The 13,516-nt window shown below is 45.5% G+C and overlaps 1 protein-coding gene across 1 annotated transcript in view; it reads right to left on the reverse strand.

Moving 5' to 3' along the window:
• LOC144761972 (uncharacterized) overlaps window positions 1-13,516 on the reverse strand; it is a 263,089-nt gene that overhangs the window by 205,672 nt on the left and 43,901 nt on the right. The gene's annotated exons all lie outside the window — the stretch shown is intronic.

Here is a 13,516-nt window from a genome sequence, read left to right on the forward strand (position 1 = left end):
GACCTCTGTTTGACCTGGAATCCCAGCACGTGACCCCTGGTGTCTGCGAGGGCGCGGAGGACAGAAGGTGGCCCAGGAGATCCGGTTTTAAACCTCGGAGGTGAAAGTTCAGTTCTTTACTCTGCAGGTGGGATCGCTATAAGCGGACCTCGTATTATTTCTACAACTCACTCTCTTTGCTCTTTTAGCTCGTCACTCTCTCTCTCTACATTTCTCTTCCTGTCCCTGCCACCCAGGGCTGGTTTTAGGGCAGTGCGAACGGTGCGGCCGGACTGGGCGCTGACCTGGAAGGGGGCACTGACCTCAGGGGGGCGCTGTATTTAGCAATAACTTACACTTTAAAAGCACGTTTTGAAGAGTTCCTTCTGCATCCAGCTTTCAGGCAGCAATCAAAATGCCATGATAACCCTGTGAATAATGTTCCTGCTACAGAGAGACAGATCAGAGTTTTGTCCAGCGACAGTTTTGATTCTCCATAAAGTAGCGCAGAGGGTTAATATGCCTGCTGTAAATAACAGATCTGTATTTTATGTGGATAGCTGAGTGGATTAGTAAATCCAGCCTTTACCAGCACTTTAAAATGAATGAAATGTATACGAGAGAGGGGCTATGGAGAGATGGTGGGTACTTTTGCACGGTGGTAGTGAGGAGATCATGATGGGGGCGCCAAAAAAGTTAGTCGCCACCAGTGATAAAGCCGGCCCGCTGCCACCTGACCCATAACCTAAATACATGATATTATATTATATTATAAATTAGGGTATATTTATGAGCCCCTTTGCGTCGCTCCTGCACCATGCACCGTGATGCAAGAGCAATGCAAATGAAAAATGAGATTTATGAAGCCAAGCAAGGCCGCCGTGCGTGGCCCTACGCGGTTTCATGAGGCATGAGTAATATAACACTGCGCAAATCACTGCTTGCATTACTCTACGCCAGGGGTTCTCACAAACATTTACTCACGGGCCGAAATGCACAGTCTGTGGTATCACTGGGGGCACACATATTACCCTGGAGGGGTGGGGGCAGAGTGATTCGGGATCGGGAGTGGGGCTAAGCTGAGGCGGAACATGGCGCAAGGGGGAGTTGGTGGAAAAATTCTACCAAGTCGAGTAAAACCAGGCATGGCATTCACAAAGCACTTCTTCCAGGTGCAATCAGCACAGGGGGCTAGGTACAGGAGGACTGAGGATGCTGTGAACATTTTCTAAGTAACCGTGTGAAGAGAGGAGGACTGACCTGAGCGCAGAGTCAGTTGCATGTTACTGGATATTAAGAAAAATAAGTAAACAGCTTAGCCCGGCTAAAACTGAGATCACTATAGCTAACCACTCACATCTAGGCCTCTGCCCAGTGGACACACTCTGACGATTAGCACCAACACAAAAATGCGCTGAGCTAACCCAAGAGGCTCGGTTCTTAGAAGGCATGCTGTATGCAGTTGCAAATTTACAGCAATCTCTATTGTTACTTTCAAACGGAGTTGTGTGGGAGCTATGTCAATCATTCAATCAATCAGTATTTTGTAAAGCGCGCTTCTCACCCGTGAGGGTCTCAAGGCGCTGGGGGGAGGGTGGGGTGCAGCTCCAGTTTATTTGAAGAGCCATGTCTTGAGGTTCTTCCTGAAGGTGTGCAGGGTCGGGGAGCGTCTGATGTTAACCGAGAGCTCGTTCCAGGCTTTGGCTGCGACGTAGGAGATGGCTCATCCGCCAGCTCGGTTTCTGCGGATGCGGGGGGTCTCTGCTAGGGCAAGGTCGGTGGGGTGGAGGTTCCTTTTGGGTGCGTGGAAGGAGACTCTCCCATTGAGGTATTTGGGACCGATTTTGTAGAGGGCTTTGTAGGCGTGGGCGAGGAGTTTGAAGGTTACTCTCTTCTCGACTGGGAGCTAGTGGAGGTCTCGTAGCTGTTGGGTCATGTGTTCGTGTCGCGAGGTCCCGAAGACGAGTCTGGCTTTGTGTGTTTTTGAGGTAGTCTTGTGGCAGTGCACAAGGCAGTGTGAAAAATCTGAGAGTCATCTAGGGAGTTCAGCTCCCCATGTATAGATCATAGGTTATGGACAAGACGCACCGAGGGTTTCAAATTCATACGGTTGATAATATGCATGTTGGGTGGCAAGATCAGGCAATATTTAAGTACAAAGAAATAGTAAATATTGCAGTCTGTGTTCTATTAACATGCAGAGGAAAGCACTTGGATGTATGTAGCACAGCTAAAATTTGTACTTGCCAGATATGGCCAAACTTCACCTTTAAGGGTCCACAGTCCACCACATTTGGCATCCCCCATGCTATGGGCCGGCGAAGCAACTAGAAAATTGCTCCTGCTAGAAACCTGATGCTGTGTGTTCAGTGTCAGTACTGCCACAGCAGATACCGCCATGAAATGTTGGCACAGTTTGTATAAATGAATGATGTGTTCCTTGGCCTGGGTCTAGACAGCCTAATGGAATACAGATCAAGCAAGCCATCAGCCAGTATGACATTCTCAGCCCTTCACTCACTATTGCTTGCGTTATCCCTTTGTAGCGGTCTGTGTGTGTGTCTCTCTCTCTCTCCTATTCTCACTCTTTCTCATACTGTTTACCCCTCCCACATGAGATTGGCACAACAGCCCAGTCGCATATTCACAGCTAATAATGGACTTTGCTCTGGGCACTCAACCTGGGTGTTTGTTCCAAAGTGCTGTCAATAGAGACATCTGTTCACTGTTATTAAGACATGGAAACCAGAAGGCAGATGAAAGACAGATTCCCAGACTCCAAGGCCAGTGTTCATCTATTATCCCTGATCTGCCCAATCTTTCAGCAAATGTTGATGGCGTGATATGTAGGAGCAGAACCAAAGGGGTGATATGTAGTAGAGCAGGGTTGGATTGGGATTTAAAATAGTCCCGGGCACGCAAAAAAAGTGGCCCACATTTGCATATTGCCTTTCCGCAAAACACTGCACCGGCGAAATTTTATTAAAAAGGAGTGGGGGTGTGGGGAGTAAAAAAATGCACGTATTAGTTTACACTGGTGAAACACACCTGAAAACAAGTGAGGCCACTTTTGCTCAGGTCCCCTGGCCCCACTCAATATGCATACATTAAAGGGCCGGCCCAGCGAGAGAAAGGGAGTGACACCTCTGCCCATTGATAAAAGGGATGTAATGAACGCCCATCTACCTTCAGAAAGGCCACATAGGCACCCACTGGGCCGCTGGCGGCATCGAATAACACGGAAAGCACCCAAATCAGCCCCCAGGCTGCTCAAAAAAGCAGCCCACAGCTGGGATTCCGATACCGCCCCTCGGGCATTGCCCGAATGCCCGCTATGCCAATCCTACGCTGTAGGAGAGAGAAAGCCCCTGACAGACTCAGGTGTTATACTAAATTGCTTGTTCTCAATTATAAAAAGCTGTGGTGTGCTTTGGCATCCCCAAGTGGGTAAGGGCCTACTCACAACAGATATAACTTATCAAGGTGTTATCAAGAGGTAGGGTATGGTAGCTTCTAGTTTTTTAATGTTTCCATAATTGTACCCAGCATAGAGATGATGGAATATACAATAGGCAAGAAAAGCGTCCACCCTCGCTTCACCAAACCCCGCTGCTCAGCCTCACTGCACAGAGAGCAGAGCCAGAGAGACGGACAGAGAGACAGACCGCCGACCAGAGCGGAGCAAAGCGGAGCAGGAGCGGAGCGGGAGGCTTGCCGCCAATACCACGATCTAAAGAACCCCCTCCAGCCCACCGGACCATCGGGCCCCCGCAGCGCGACCCGCAGTGCAGCAGGCAGTCCAAGCGGTGGTATTAACCCGCAACCTGCAGCGACGACCAAAACAGAGACCAAGCAGTCGGGTCTCTCTATAGCGCGGAGCGGAGAGGAGCAGGAGGCTCGAAGGTAACTCCGCGACCGAGAGCTACCCCGCCCGTTCGTCAGCCAGGCCCCCAAAGCGCATCAGGCAGCCCAAGTGGCGGAAATCAGCCCGCTATCTGCCGATGACAATCAAAATGAGACCAAGCACTCGGGTCTCTATAGCGATAACGCTGTGCGTGGGTGGCCCCAGCAGCGAAGACGGCCTGCATAGTTAAAGACCCGCCGTTGATCGGCGGAGAGGAGTGGAGGGAACCGAGGAACGGATCGAAGTGGACCGGAGAAAAAAGAGAAGACCTGATAAAATACCCCGATGTGCCAGTGTTACACCAGTATCAAAGAGGCTTGAAGCACCAGAGTAAAGCCCCAGAACTGGTGGACTCTGGGACAGGAGACTACCAATTTGAACGGAAACATCCTGCAGTAGGACGGTGAGAGGGGCACCTGGGACTCGGGGAAAGGGGTGGCGGTGATTTGAGCGGTCAGTACCACCATACCCCGCCCCAACGACCCCCCAAAGCGCCCTACGCCTCCAAAGAGCACCCACTCAACTATTTAATCAACGCCTACAGAGATTCTAACCCCTCCTTATAGTCCATCAACCTCCTGATAGTACGTGGGGTAGTCCAAAATAACCACCCCCCGAGAAGGCGAAATAACAACCGCCCCAGGATAAGGTAATGGCTTACAAGAAATTGAGGTCGCGAACCATTTTCATGAAACGAATGGGAACTGAAGAGGCAATCAGAAAGTCCTATAATAAAGCGGTGAAAAGTGGATGGATAACAACGACTCCGGCAATAACCAATTATTTTTCCTCTCTTACCATCAAAGGTCAAATAGAAAGTCAACCGCAAAAAGAGGGAACAAAACCCGAGTCGAAGGAGGGTGGAGAAGATAAACTGGGAGCTCCACAGTATGAATCAGGTGATCAAAACCTAACAAACTCCGTATTTGAACCTGAACAAAAAATCAGTCCATTAGTTAAAGAGGAATCCCCCTTGGAATCTGACTTATCTGGCCTAACTACTCCGAGTCTATTAATTATCCAACGTAGTCCTGACTGTAACAACTCATGTCCAGAAACAATTGTTAAGGAGGACGATAAGAAGCTCGAACCGCACATAAGGCCAGATGAGATACTTACCAGCACACTACAAAAATCCCCGGATCAAGAAGTAGATCTTGAATACTCACCAGACCTCCATATGTTCAAACCCACCAGCTTAACTAACTATAATACTCCTGTGTCTAAGTCACTTTTTATTTTGCAAGAAATCTTAGAGTCAGTCCTTTCACTCTTAGGTCACATTCTGGAGAATTCAGACCAAACTCTTGACACCCAAATAGGAATTCTAAAATTCCTAGTAGAAGAAAAAAGGAAAAAAGACCACTCTGAGTCAATAAAAACACAAGAAACGCCAGTAATCATTCAAGAGGCAATAAGTAACAACAATACCACCAACACGCTGAAAGTCCAGGGAAAAAGTGAAATCGGTACTCAAACGAGAAGAATATCATCTAAGGGAACTCGGAATAACCAGCAGGAATCAACAATATATTCCCTAAAGAAGCTCTTCAGAGAAGATCCAATTAATACTCAAAACCAATATCCTATTTTTACTAATACCAAAAACAAACCAATAACGTCCAAACCGGTGACTGATCAAGGAATGAAGGCTAATATTATCTTCGATGCCGAACAAGTGAAGAACATAGGAAAAACCAAGAAGAACCAAGAAAGAGCTGGGAAAAAAAGAGGAAAGCCGCAACGAAGAATCAAAAAGAAGAAAGCGCGTAGGCTCAAATTTCAGAAAGCTATAATCCATCCCGCATCCCAGCACGACCAAGAAGAAAGTATGAAAACACAGACTCCCATAAAGGGAATAAACCGAAACATGGTTACAAACGCAGACAATAAAACTCTTCAACAAAACACTACCTTAAACCCTAAAGCCGAAGTATTTCACCTCAACCCAACAATTATAGAGCTAAGGGAGCGCTATAAAGGGCCAGAAGACCATGACAAAAATGCCCCACCCGGGGAAGAAACATCGTCAAAATAATTACAAATAACAGAGCTCTTTCCTACAGACAATGTCCCACTAAATCGAGGCAGAATCGTTAACCTTCTCCAACGTATCATTCCGCTACAAACCATAACAAGAAAAGAAATCGATCTAGTAATATTCCCAGACAAAGAAAATACCAAAATAGCGGTGGTAGTATTTTGGTCATTGGTGTTACTAGGGATCATCTTAAGAGAACAGGAGACCCTACACAAATGTGGCTATGACTTGATCCCAGTACAGGAAATCACAGTTAATAATCCAAAAAAATGGCTCAATGGACCTTTATGGAAAAATCCCCATATTCAAAATAAAATTATCTACAGCACCGAAGACTCAGCAGCAAATTTAAATTTAAATCAAAATTTAAAGATTTCAGTGAAGAATGGAGAAAGAGAAGTTTGGAGCCATGACGCAGAAGCAAAGGAAGCAGCAAAAACGCTCCAGTCATGGTCATGGATCGCTGAATCATTGAACGGCAGGAAAAATGCGAAGTTTACGACTCATACTGTTTAACAACGGCCTTTCGATAACATCATGGAACATGGCAGGGAAAACTACAGACAAAATGATGGAAGCCACAAAAAATCGACCGGACATACTGGCATTGCAGGAAACATGGTCAACAAAACCTTTTAACCAGGACGGATACTTCGTTTATGACACCCCTGCACAGGAAGCCAAACGGGGACACGCTAAAGGAGGGATAGCTATCCTATTAAGGGATGATTATCTCTGGGCCCAAGTGATCGTTGACACAAAATCTAATCAATTCCAGTGTATAAAGATCAGGTTGGAGACTCACCCCTCAGACCCACAAAAAGGTCTATTTCTTTTCAACGTATACGTTCCCCCTGGATCAAAGACTAACGTCCAATTTGAGGAAATCTTTGACGCCATCCAGCAAATAATCGAAACTCAATCCCACTTGCCATACCTGATCATGGGCGACCTCAATGGCAAAATATCAAACATCGAAATATCCAACTGGGCGAACTGGTACAAAGACGATGTCCTAGAAATTCCGGTGCCGACATTTCCAATCAGAAGCAGGGCTGACAAAAGGGGGAAAATGCTATTAGCGTCACTCCCAATACTAAATGGAACCATCTTAAATGGGAACGTGGAAGGTGACATCCCTGCATCCCACACAAGACGGGGAAACAGAACTTTTTCAATTCTAGATTATATGATTTGTAGTTTGGAGTCGTTCGAGTCCGCTTCAAATCTCCGCATCTATTTTACTGAAGAGAGTGACCACGCAATCTTGTCATTACATACGCAATGGAAAATAAGAACCTGCCTAGCTAGTCATATCATGTTTAAACATAGCAAAATAGAGGTAAAAATAAATCAAAGGCGGATCTATTGGAACTCAATCATGTTAGATAAAATAACCACCTTAATCGACACAAACCATCTTTTATCCATAGAATACTCCGCTGACCCAATAACAAACTTTGAATCCATCATCAAGAAATTAAACCCAGTCTTTCAAAACAAGCTGCAACAAGCAGCACCAGTAATGAATATAAATAAAAATAAAACTTTGAATTCATCAATTGCAAAAAGATTAAATAAACTTATTAGAGCACAATACGTGGATCATTCAATCTCAAGACAGGCAGAAATTAACAAGCTGAAAAATCAACTCAAGCGAGAAAAGCGTCGTCTAAAAAGAATAATGCAGGACAAAAACTGGGTCGACCTACAAATTGCGGCAAAGCAGCGCAACCAACGATCCTACTGGTCATTAATCGCAAAGGAGACCGGTACAAAATAGGCCCTGCAAGCCATCCCAGTTCCCCCTCAAGAATGGGAAAACTACCTGACAGACTTGTATAGAGTAAATACGAGTAATGAAGAGGCCGATTATACTGGGAATGAAAGTGAAGGAAATAACGCTCCGATAGGAACCGCTTCCCTGTTTTCAATAGAAATGCACATCCGAAAGGCAAGATCTACAGGAGCCTCCGTCCCAGACCAAATACCAATCAAGGTCCTACAGGCAGACCCCAAGGGTTGGAGTAAGATGCTCTCTCCCCTTTTTAACTTCATCTTCAAAACAGGATCAGTTCCAAAATCCTGGAAGGGGAGTATCATAATACCGATTTTTAAAAAAGGATCAAGACATCAGGCTGGTAACTATCGCCAAATAGCATTACTAGATGCCACGGGAAAAATCTTCGCCGCCGAAGTATTGGACCAACTTAAAAATTGGGCATTTTCTCAGGATCTAATTCCCTTATATCAGGCCGGCTTCAGACCGGTCGTCGATAACATCGGGATATTACAAACAATCCTCGACAAATACGTTGTAGGAAAATCCCAGCCGGTATATGCAGCATTCATTGATTTTTCAACTGCATTTGACCGAGTTGATAGACCATCTCTCTGAAAAAAACTGAGGAAGTTGAAAATCCCAGAACAATTATTACAAATTATAATCACACTACATTCGCGCACGTGGTTTCAAGTGCAAATGGGGTGTGAAAAGGGCCTGACCAACATAATTCCAACAGCAAATGGACTCAAGCAGGGGTGTCTCCTAGCCCCCTTGTTATTCTCACTATATCTTAGTGATTTGCCTCAGCACCTGCAACAAGTGCCAAGTCTGCCTCCAAAGATCGCAGCCCAAAATGTTCACGCCCTCCTATTTGCAGACGACATCGTAATGCTAGATCTCACGCCCTTTGGTCTGCAAAGACTCCTAGACTCTCTGAACAAATATACCCAGGAAAACTTCTTAATCCCGAATCTCACTAAAACAAAAATAGTCTCCTTCTCAGGAAGAAAAAGAAGCACCAAATTTCGCTGGAGACTCGGCGGTGGAAAAATAGAAGAGACTGAGGAATACACCTACTTGGGCAGGAGTTTAACAAAGACCTTAAAAAACAATCTACAGGTTAACAACCTGATCAGGAAATCCGAGGTGCACGCCGGAGCCCTTCAAAGATTATATGCGGCCTCAGGTAACCGACATTTCTTATCCCTTCTTAAAGTATATAGCACAAAGATACCTCCAGTTTTATCATTTGCTCTGGAATATATTCCAATAAAACAGTGGTCATTTTTGGACCAAAAAGAAGGGAAGATACTGAGGAAAATGCTGAAGGTATCACAATCCACCCCGGTGCAAGCTCTTCGTCTTGAATTTTCAATCACGAGTTCCTATTCAAGAGCTATTGCAAATGTCATCAGGTGGGCATATAACCTGCTGCACGTAAAGGATGGAACCCTCCGTTCTCTACTTAAAGCCGAGACCTTCGACTGTGATGCTTCGAAACAAGTATTCTTCAGCAACATGTCCACTGCATTCAAACTGGCTGAGATAAATGCAAATCTGTTGCTTACCTGGACCCCATCACAACTAAAACTCTTTTTAAAATGTTTTACTCCTAGACTCAGTTACGATCTCGACTTTTCACACTGCGCCAAGTTGACTCTGTATAAAAGCTTTGCAGAAACAATCGCACCCAAGCAAGTACAACAATACATAGCTTTTAATCTCTCGCATGGCGCTAGGAGATCAATTACCCTGTTACGACTCGGCACTCTACCAGTGCTATCTCTAACATCAAGTTGGCACTCAAATGGATCTTCATTATGTAACCTCTGCCACGGAGGGGAGCAGGACGTAGAACATCTCTTATTCGCATGCCCTGATCAAAAAGTAGTGGCAGCTAGGACAAAACATCTGTATCCTATATACATTAATTGCCGTACTACTACAGTAAAGGACTTGATCACTGTATGCAAATTTCCCCCCAACGAATTAGTTTGTTATAATTTTTATAAATTTTTAAAACCTTTTTTAGCTTTGTACTAACATGTAAAATTTTAAAAAGTACTTGTAACTGATTTTTATCGTATAACATTTGTGGTCCTCAGTAGAGTACCAAAACAAATAAAATAAACTTGAAACTTAAGAGCCTCACTGTACTCCAGGCACCTCCCATCTCCTGCATGCTGGCTAACTTTTAAAAAATGAAACTCCGGCTGCAGATCCTCAGTGGGGTGGGTGAGTTACCCTTCTGTGGGCAGCTTGGTGTCTGAGGAGCTCATGTTGGATCATGCTGATCAGAAGAGAGGTAATGCTGTGTGCGGCCCACGGGCTGAGGAGAGGTCAGCCTGAATTCAAGATGATTCCAGAGGTACAGCTGGATATGAAGCTAAATGCGGGTAGCGTGGAAAGGCTGAGGGATGTCTATGCAGGGCTGGAAAGGAAAAGCCAGCAAACTGCATACATTTTAAAAAGCCTCTTTCATGCCGCAATCTAATGACGTCACTGAGCAAGAAGTGGGAGGGGGCTGCATGTGAGCAGGAGAGACACTATTTTTATGAGCATGCTCCTCTGATGCCCTTTTTCCACTGTAAATGCAGACCCCAAGCAAGGAACAGGCCGAATAATGGCTGCGGTCTGCTGTTGTTTTCCACATGGGGGCTACTTGGAAACGTCTGGCGGATCGCAAGTGGCCGTAAGGCTGTACTTTGAGTACGACGACTCTATGCCAAGGAGGCGTTTCCTTGGGTGTTGTTTGGGTGTTTCCAACACCAATGTATATAAATACATTATATTTTTATGCCTTTTTGAGTCCAACATGAGAAAAATAGATCAGAGAGTTCCAGAGATACAGATTTGTTAAAGAAAACGTAAACCCCAGTTTAACCGCAAACATGCATTGGTATCAATAAAGTTTATAAACTTTTGAAACGTTTGTAAGAGTTATGTTTGACTACTCTGGCTTGACTTGGTCGATCAAATCTGACAGGGAAATGGTCTGGGCGGGCCAAATTTGGACAGTTACTTGGCCAACAAAGTAGTCTCCAGTCCAGTTCCAAATTTTACAGCATGACTACCACAGACTTTAATGAAGTGGTCCTGATGCTCCGGATGCCAGAGATGGAAGATACTCAAGGATGCTCTGGGTGCTGTGGAGTCGACAGGGGTGCCTTTGCGGTCATTCCTCAGTCCACAGATCAGATGGGACGACTTTGGCCACAGAAGTCGGGGTCCCTTGAAGTCCTCTTTGAACTAGTAGAAGGCCAGTTGCTGCTTGGTTACCGGTCTCCATCCATCTTTGGTGGAGGCCTGTGTCCCTCTTGAGCAATCAATCTAGACTCAGCAACACTCTCCAGTCTAGCAAACTGAGGTGCAACTTTTGGTCATCGATAATCTGTCTTTTGAGGTGGCCAGCAGCAGTCAGCAGCAATTCCTCTGAAGTGGCTACCGACTTGCTGACTTGGGTTACATCAGTTTTGATGGCCCTGGTGCTGGTTCCACGTGGTCAACCGACTGACCCTTGAGTCACTTGTTTAGTCTGGGGCTTGGGAGCAATGTTTTCCAAACCCAGGTGCCACAGGCACCGTCCTCTCTTTGCTAGCCCAAGGTACGGCAGGTGCAGTCCAGTAGATGATGCAGCCTCTCTTTGCCAAGTCTAGGTACCAGCAGGGCAGTCCTTCTTCAGTCCTTCATCCAGTCCTGGCATGATCTGAGGTTCAGGTTGCCTGGGGTGCCCTATTGATGCCCAGAAAGTGCCCTGGAGAAAGATGCTGTTACCAACCGATAGGCTTCAAGGTACCCTCCCACTCTGTGATTACTTTGCGGCTATGTGTGGCATCTAGAAATACCAGAGAGCACTATTCTTCTCATTCTCAATATGCCTGAACCCTTCCTTGGATGTTAGGAGCTTAGTAGCCCAGCCTAGAGGAATGGCTACCTGTGGGCTACACACCAACATGAAAAATGGTTTAGACACTGTTCTCCCCTCTCTGTTCCCGCTGCCATCCTGTCTACCTGAACAAAGGGCTGCCCCTCAACAGTGTGATCACCATTTGCCCACCAAAGACGGCTTCATCTTTGAAGCTCGCCTTTTGGACTAACACACTGACTGGCGTCCTACAAAGGGGAGGTAACACCTCGCCATTTAACAGTCCGTATTGTCCTTAAGCCTGGGACTCATTCAGGCAACTCCCCAGGAGGACAGATAGCTGTCTGGTGGCCAGTAACCGTGTGAGGCCACTGGACAAACTGGGTCACAGAATGGCAACTTTCTAAAAGTTGCATGCCCATAAAAGTGACATTAAATTCGACTTGGGTATCATGTTGAGTTTAATGCCACAATTAATATAATATCTTACAGTAACCATCTCAGTAGTACCATTCAGAAGTTAGCCGGACTGTGTGGTAAGCTGGTAACTCTGTGTTAACTAATGAGCTACTAACTTTCCCAAAGCAAAACGACAATTTGGAAGTGTTGCTGTCAGGACATATATATACCATACATGTCCTACTTAATAATATACATCTCCCTGTCTTAGGGATCAATAAGCCTTCCTTAGGGGAGACTTACATATATTGTCCAGGGAGTAGGGGTTTTGCCATTGGTTTTAATTGCAAAGTCGAACTACCAGCATTAACACTTCCCTTCCAGGCTGGGAGCCATTTTGTACCTTGTCACACCCAGGGTAGCACAATAAGTACTGCAGCCCTGGGTGGAAACCCTGCCTTACATGCCCTGGGTACCATTTACTCGGGACTTATTAGTAAGTCAGACTATTCGAATTGAGAGTAGCCAATTCGACATACACTTTGTAATGGGTTAGAACAGTGGCACTGAGGTCTGGTTAGCAGGATGAAAAAACAGCAGCTAGTTGTCAAAATGGGTTAAAAAGTTGGGGGAAACCTGCAAAGAACATGTTTCCGGACAGTATTTTTAAAGAGTGAACCTAGCCAAAAGGCAGCAGATTTATTGTATCCATATGTACAGTAAGATAAATTTACACCTAACACCAGGTTACTTGTGACCGATCATCATGCCCATTTTCAGTGTGCACATCATGAGGAGAAGAGATACACAGGTAGAAGACATTTTAGCTCTATTAAGGGGTTCAATGAACATAGAACATATCCTAACTTTGAGTGTCTTGGGGACAACAAACACATGGCCCAGCTCTCTTTTGAATACTTTGTAGGTCCCTTGCTCACTCTACCACTGGATTCAAGATAACCTGGCTGATGAGGATTATGAATCCGAAACCGGTCCCAGGATGCTTGTTTCCGGTCCAGGGAAGAAAAGGCTTGGCAGTTCGGGCTGGACTGTTCCCATGAGGCACAGGGTCAGACTGATTTGCATATGGCCATGTCTGAACTGGGGTGGTGGAGTGAGCTAAAGAATGATGATGGATTAAACCCAGATCAGTTGACTGGGGGTGAGTGTTTGATTTGCTCAAGTGCTCCGTCCACCATCCCCTTTGGTATCGCCCTACTTTGTAGGTCCGGCACATTCTGATAGAAAGCAGAATGCAGTTCCACACCTTGTGTGCACTCCCATAGAAGGATTGCTCAGGTGTTCTTTCCATTCTGCAGGTCCAATGTTCTAGATGGAGGGTATTGAAACTTTGCAATTGCTGTTGTTTTCTTCATATGACCAGTCTAAGTGCGGTATAGTTTGAAACCCCATATTGGAGGCCTCTGTGCGCAATGGAGGCCTGGTATATTTTTAATTTAGCCCTGCCCTTTATCAGACACCAATTTAGTGAAAACAAAAAAGATCGGAGTAATGTGATTGCATTTTCTGGAGCCATGGTCA

The sequence above is a fragment of the Lissotriton helveticus genome, chromosome 6 (genome assembly GCF_964261635.1).
Source record: "Lissotriton helveticus chromosome 6, aLisHel1.1, whole genome shotgun sequence".
Lineage (NCBI taxonomy): Eukaryota > Metazoa > Chordata > Amphibia > Caudata > Salamandridae > Lissotriton > Lissotriton helveticus.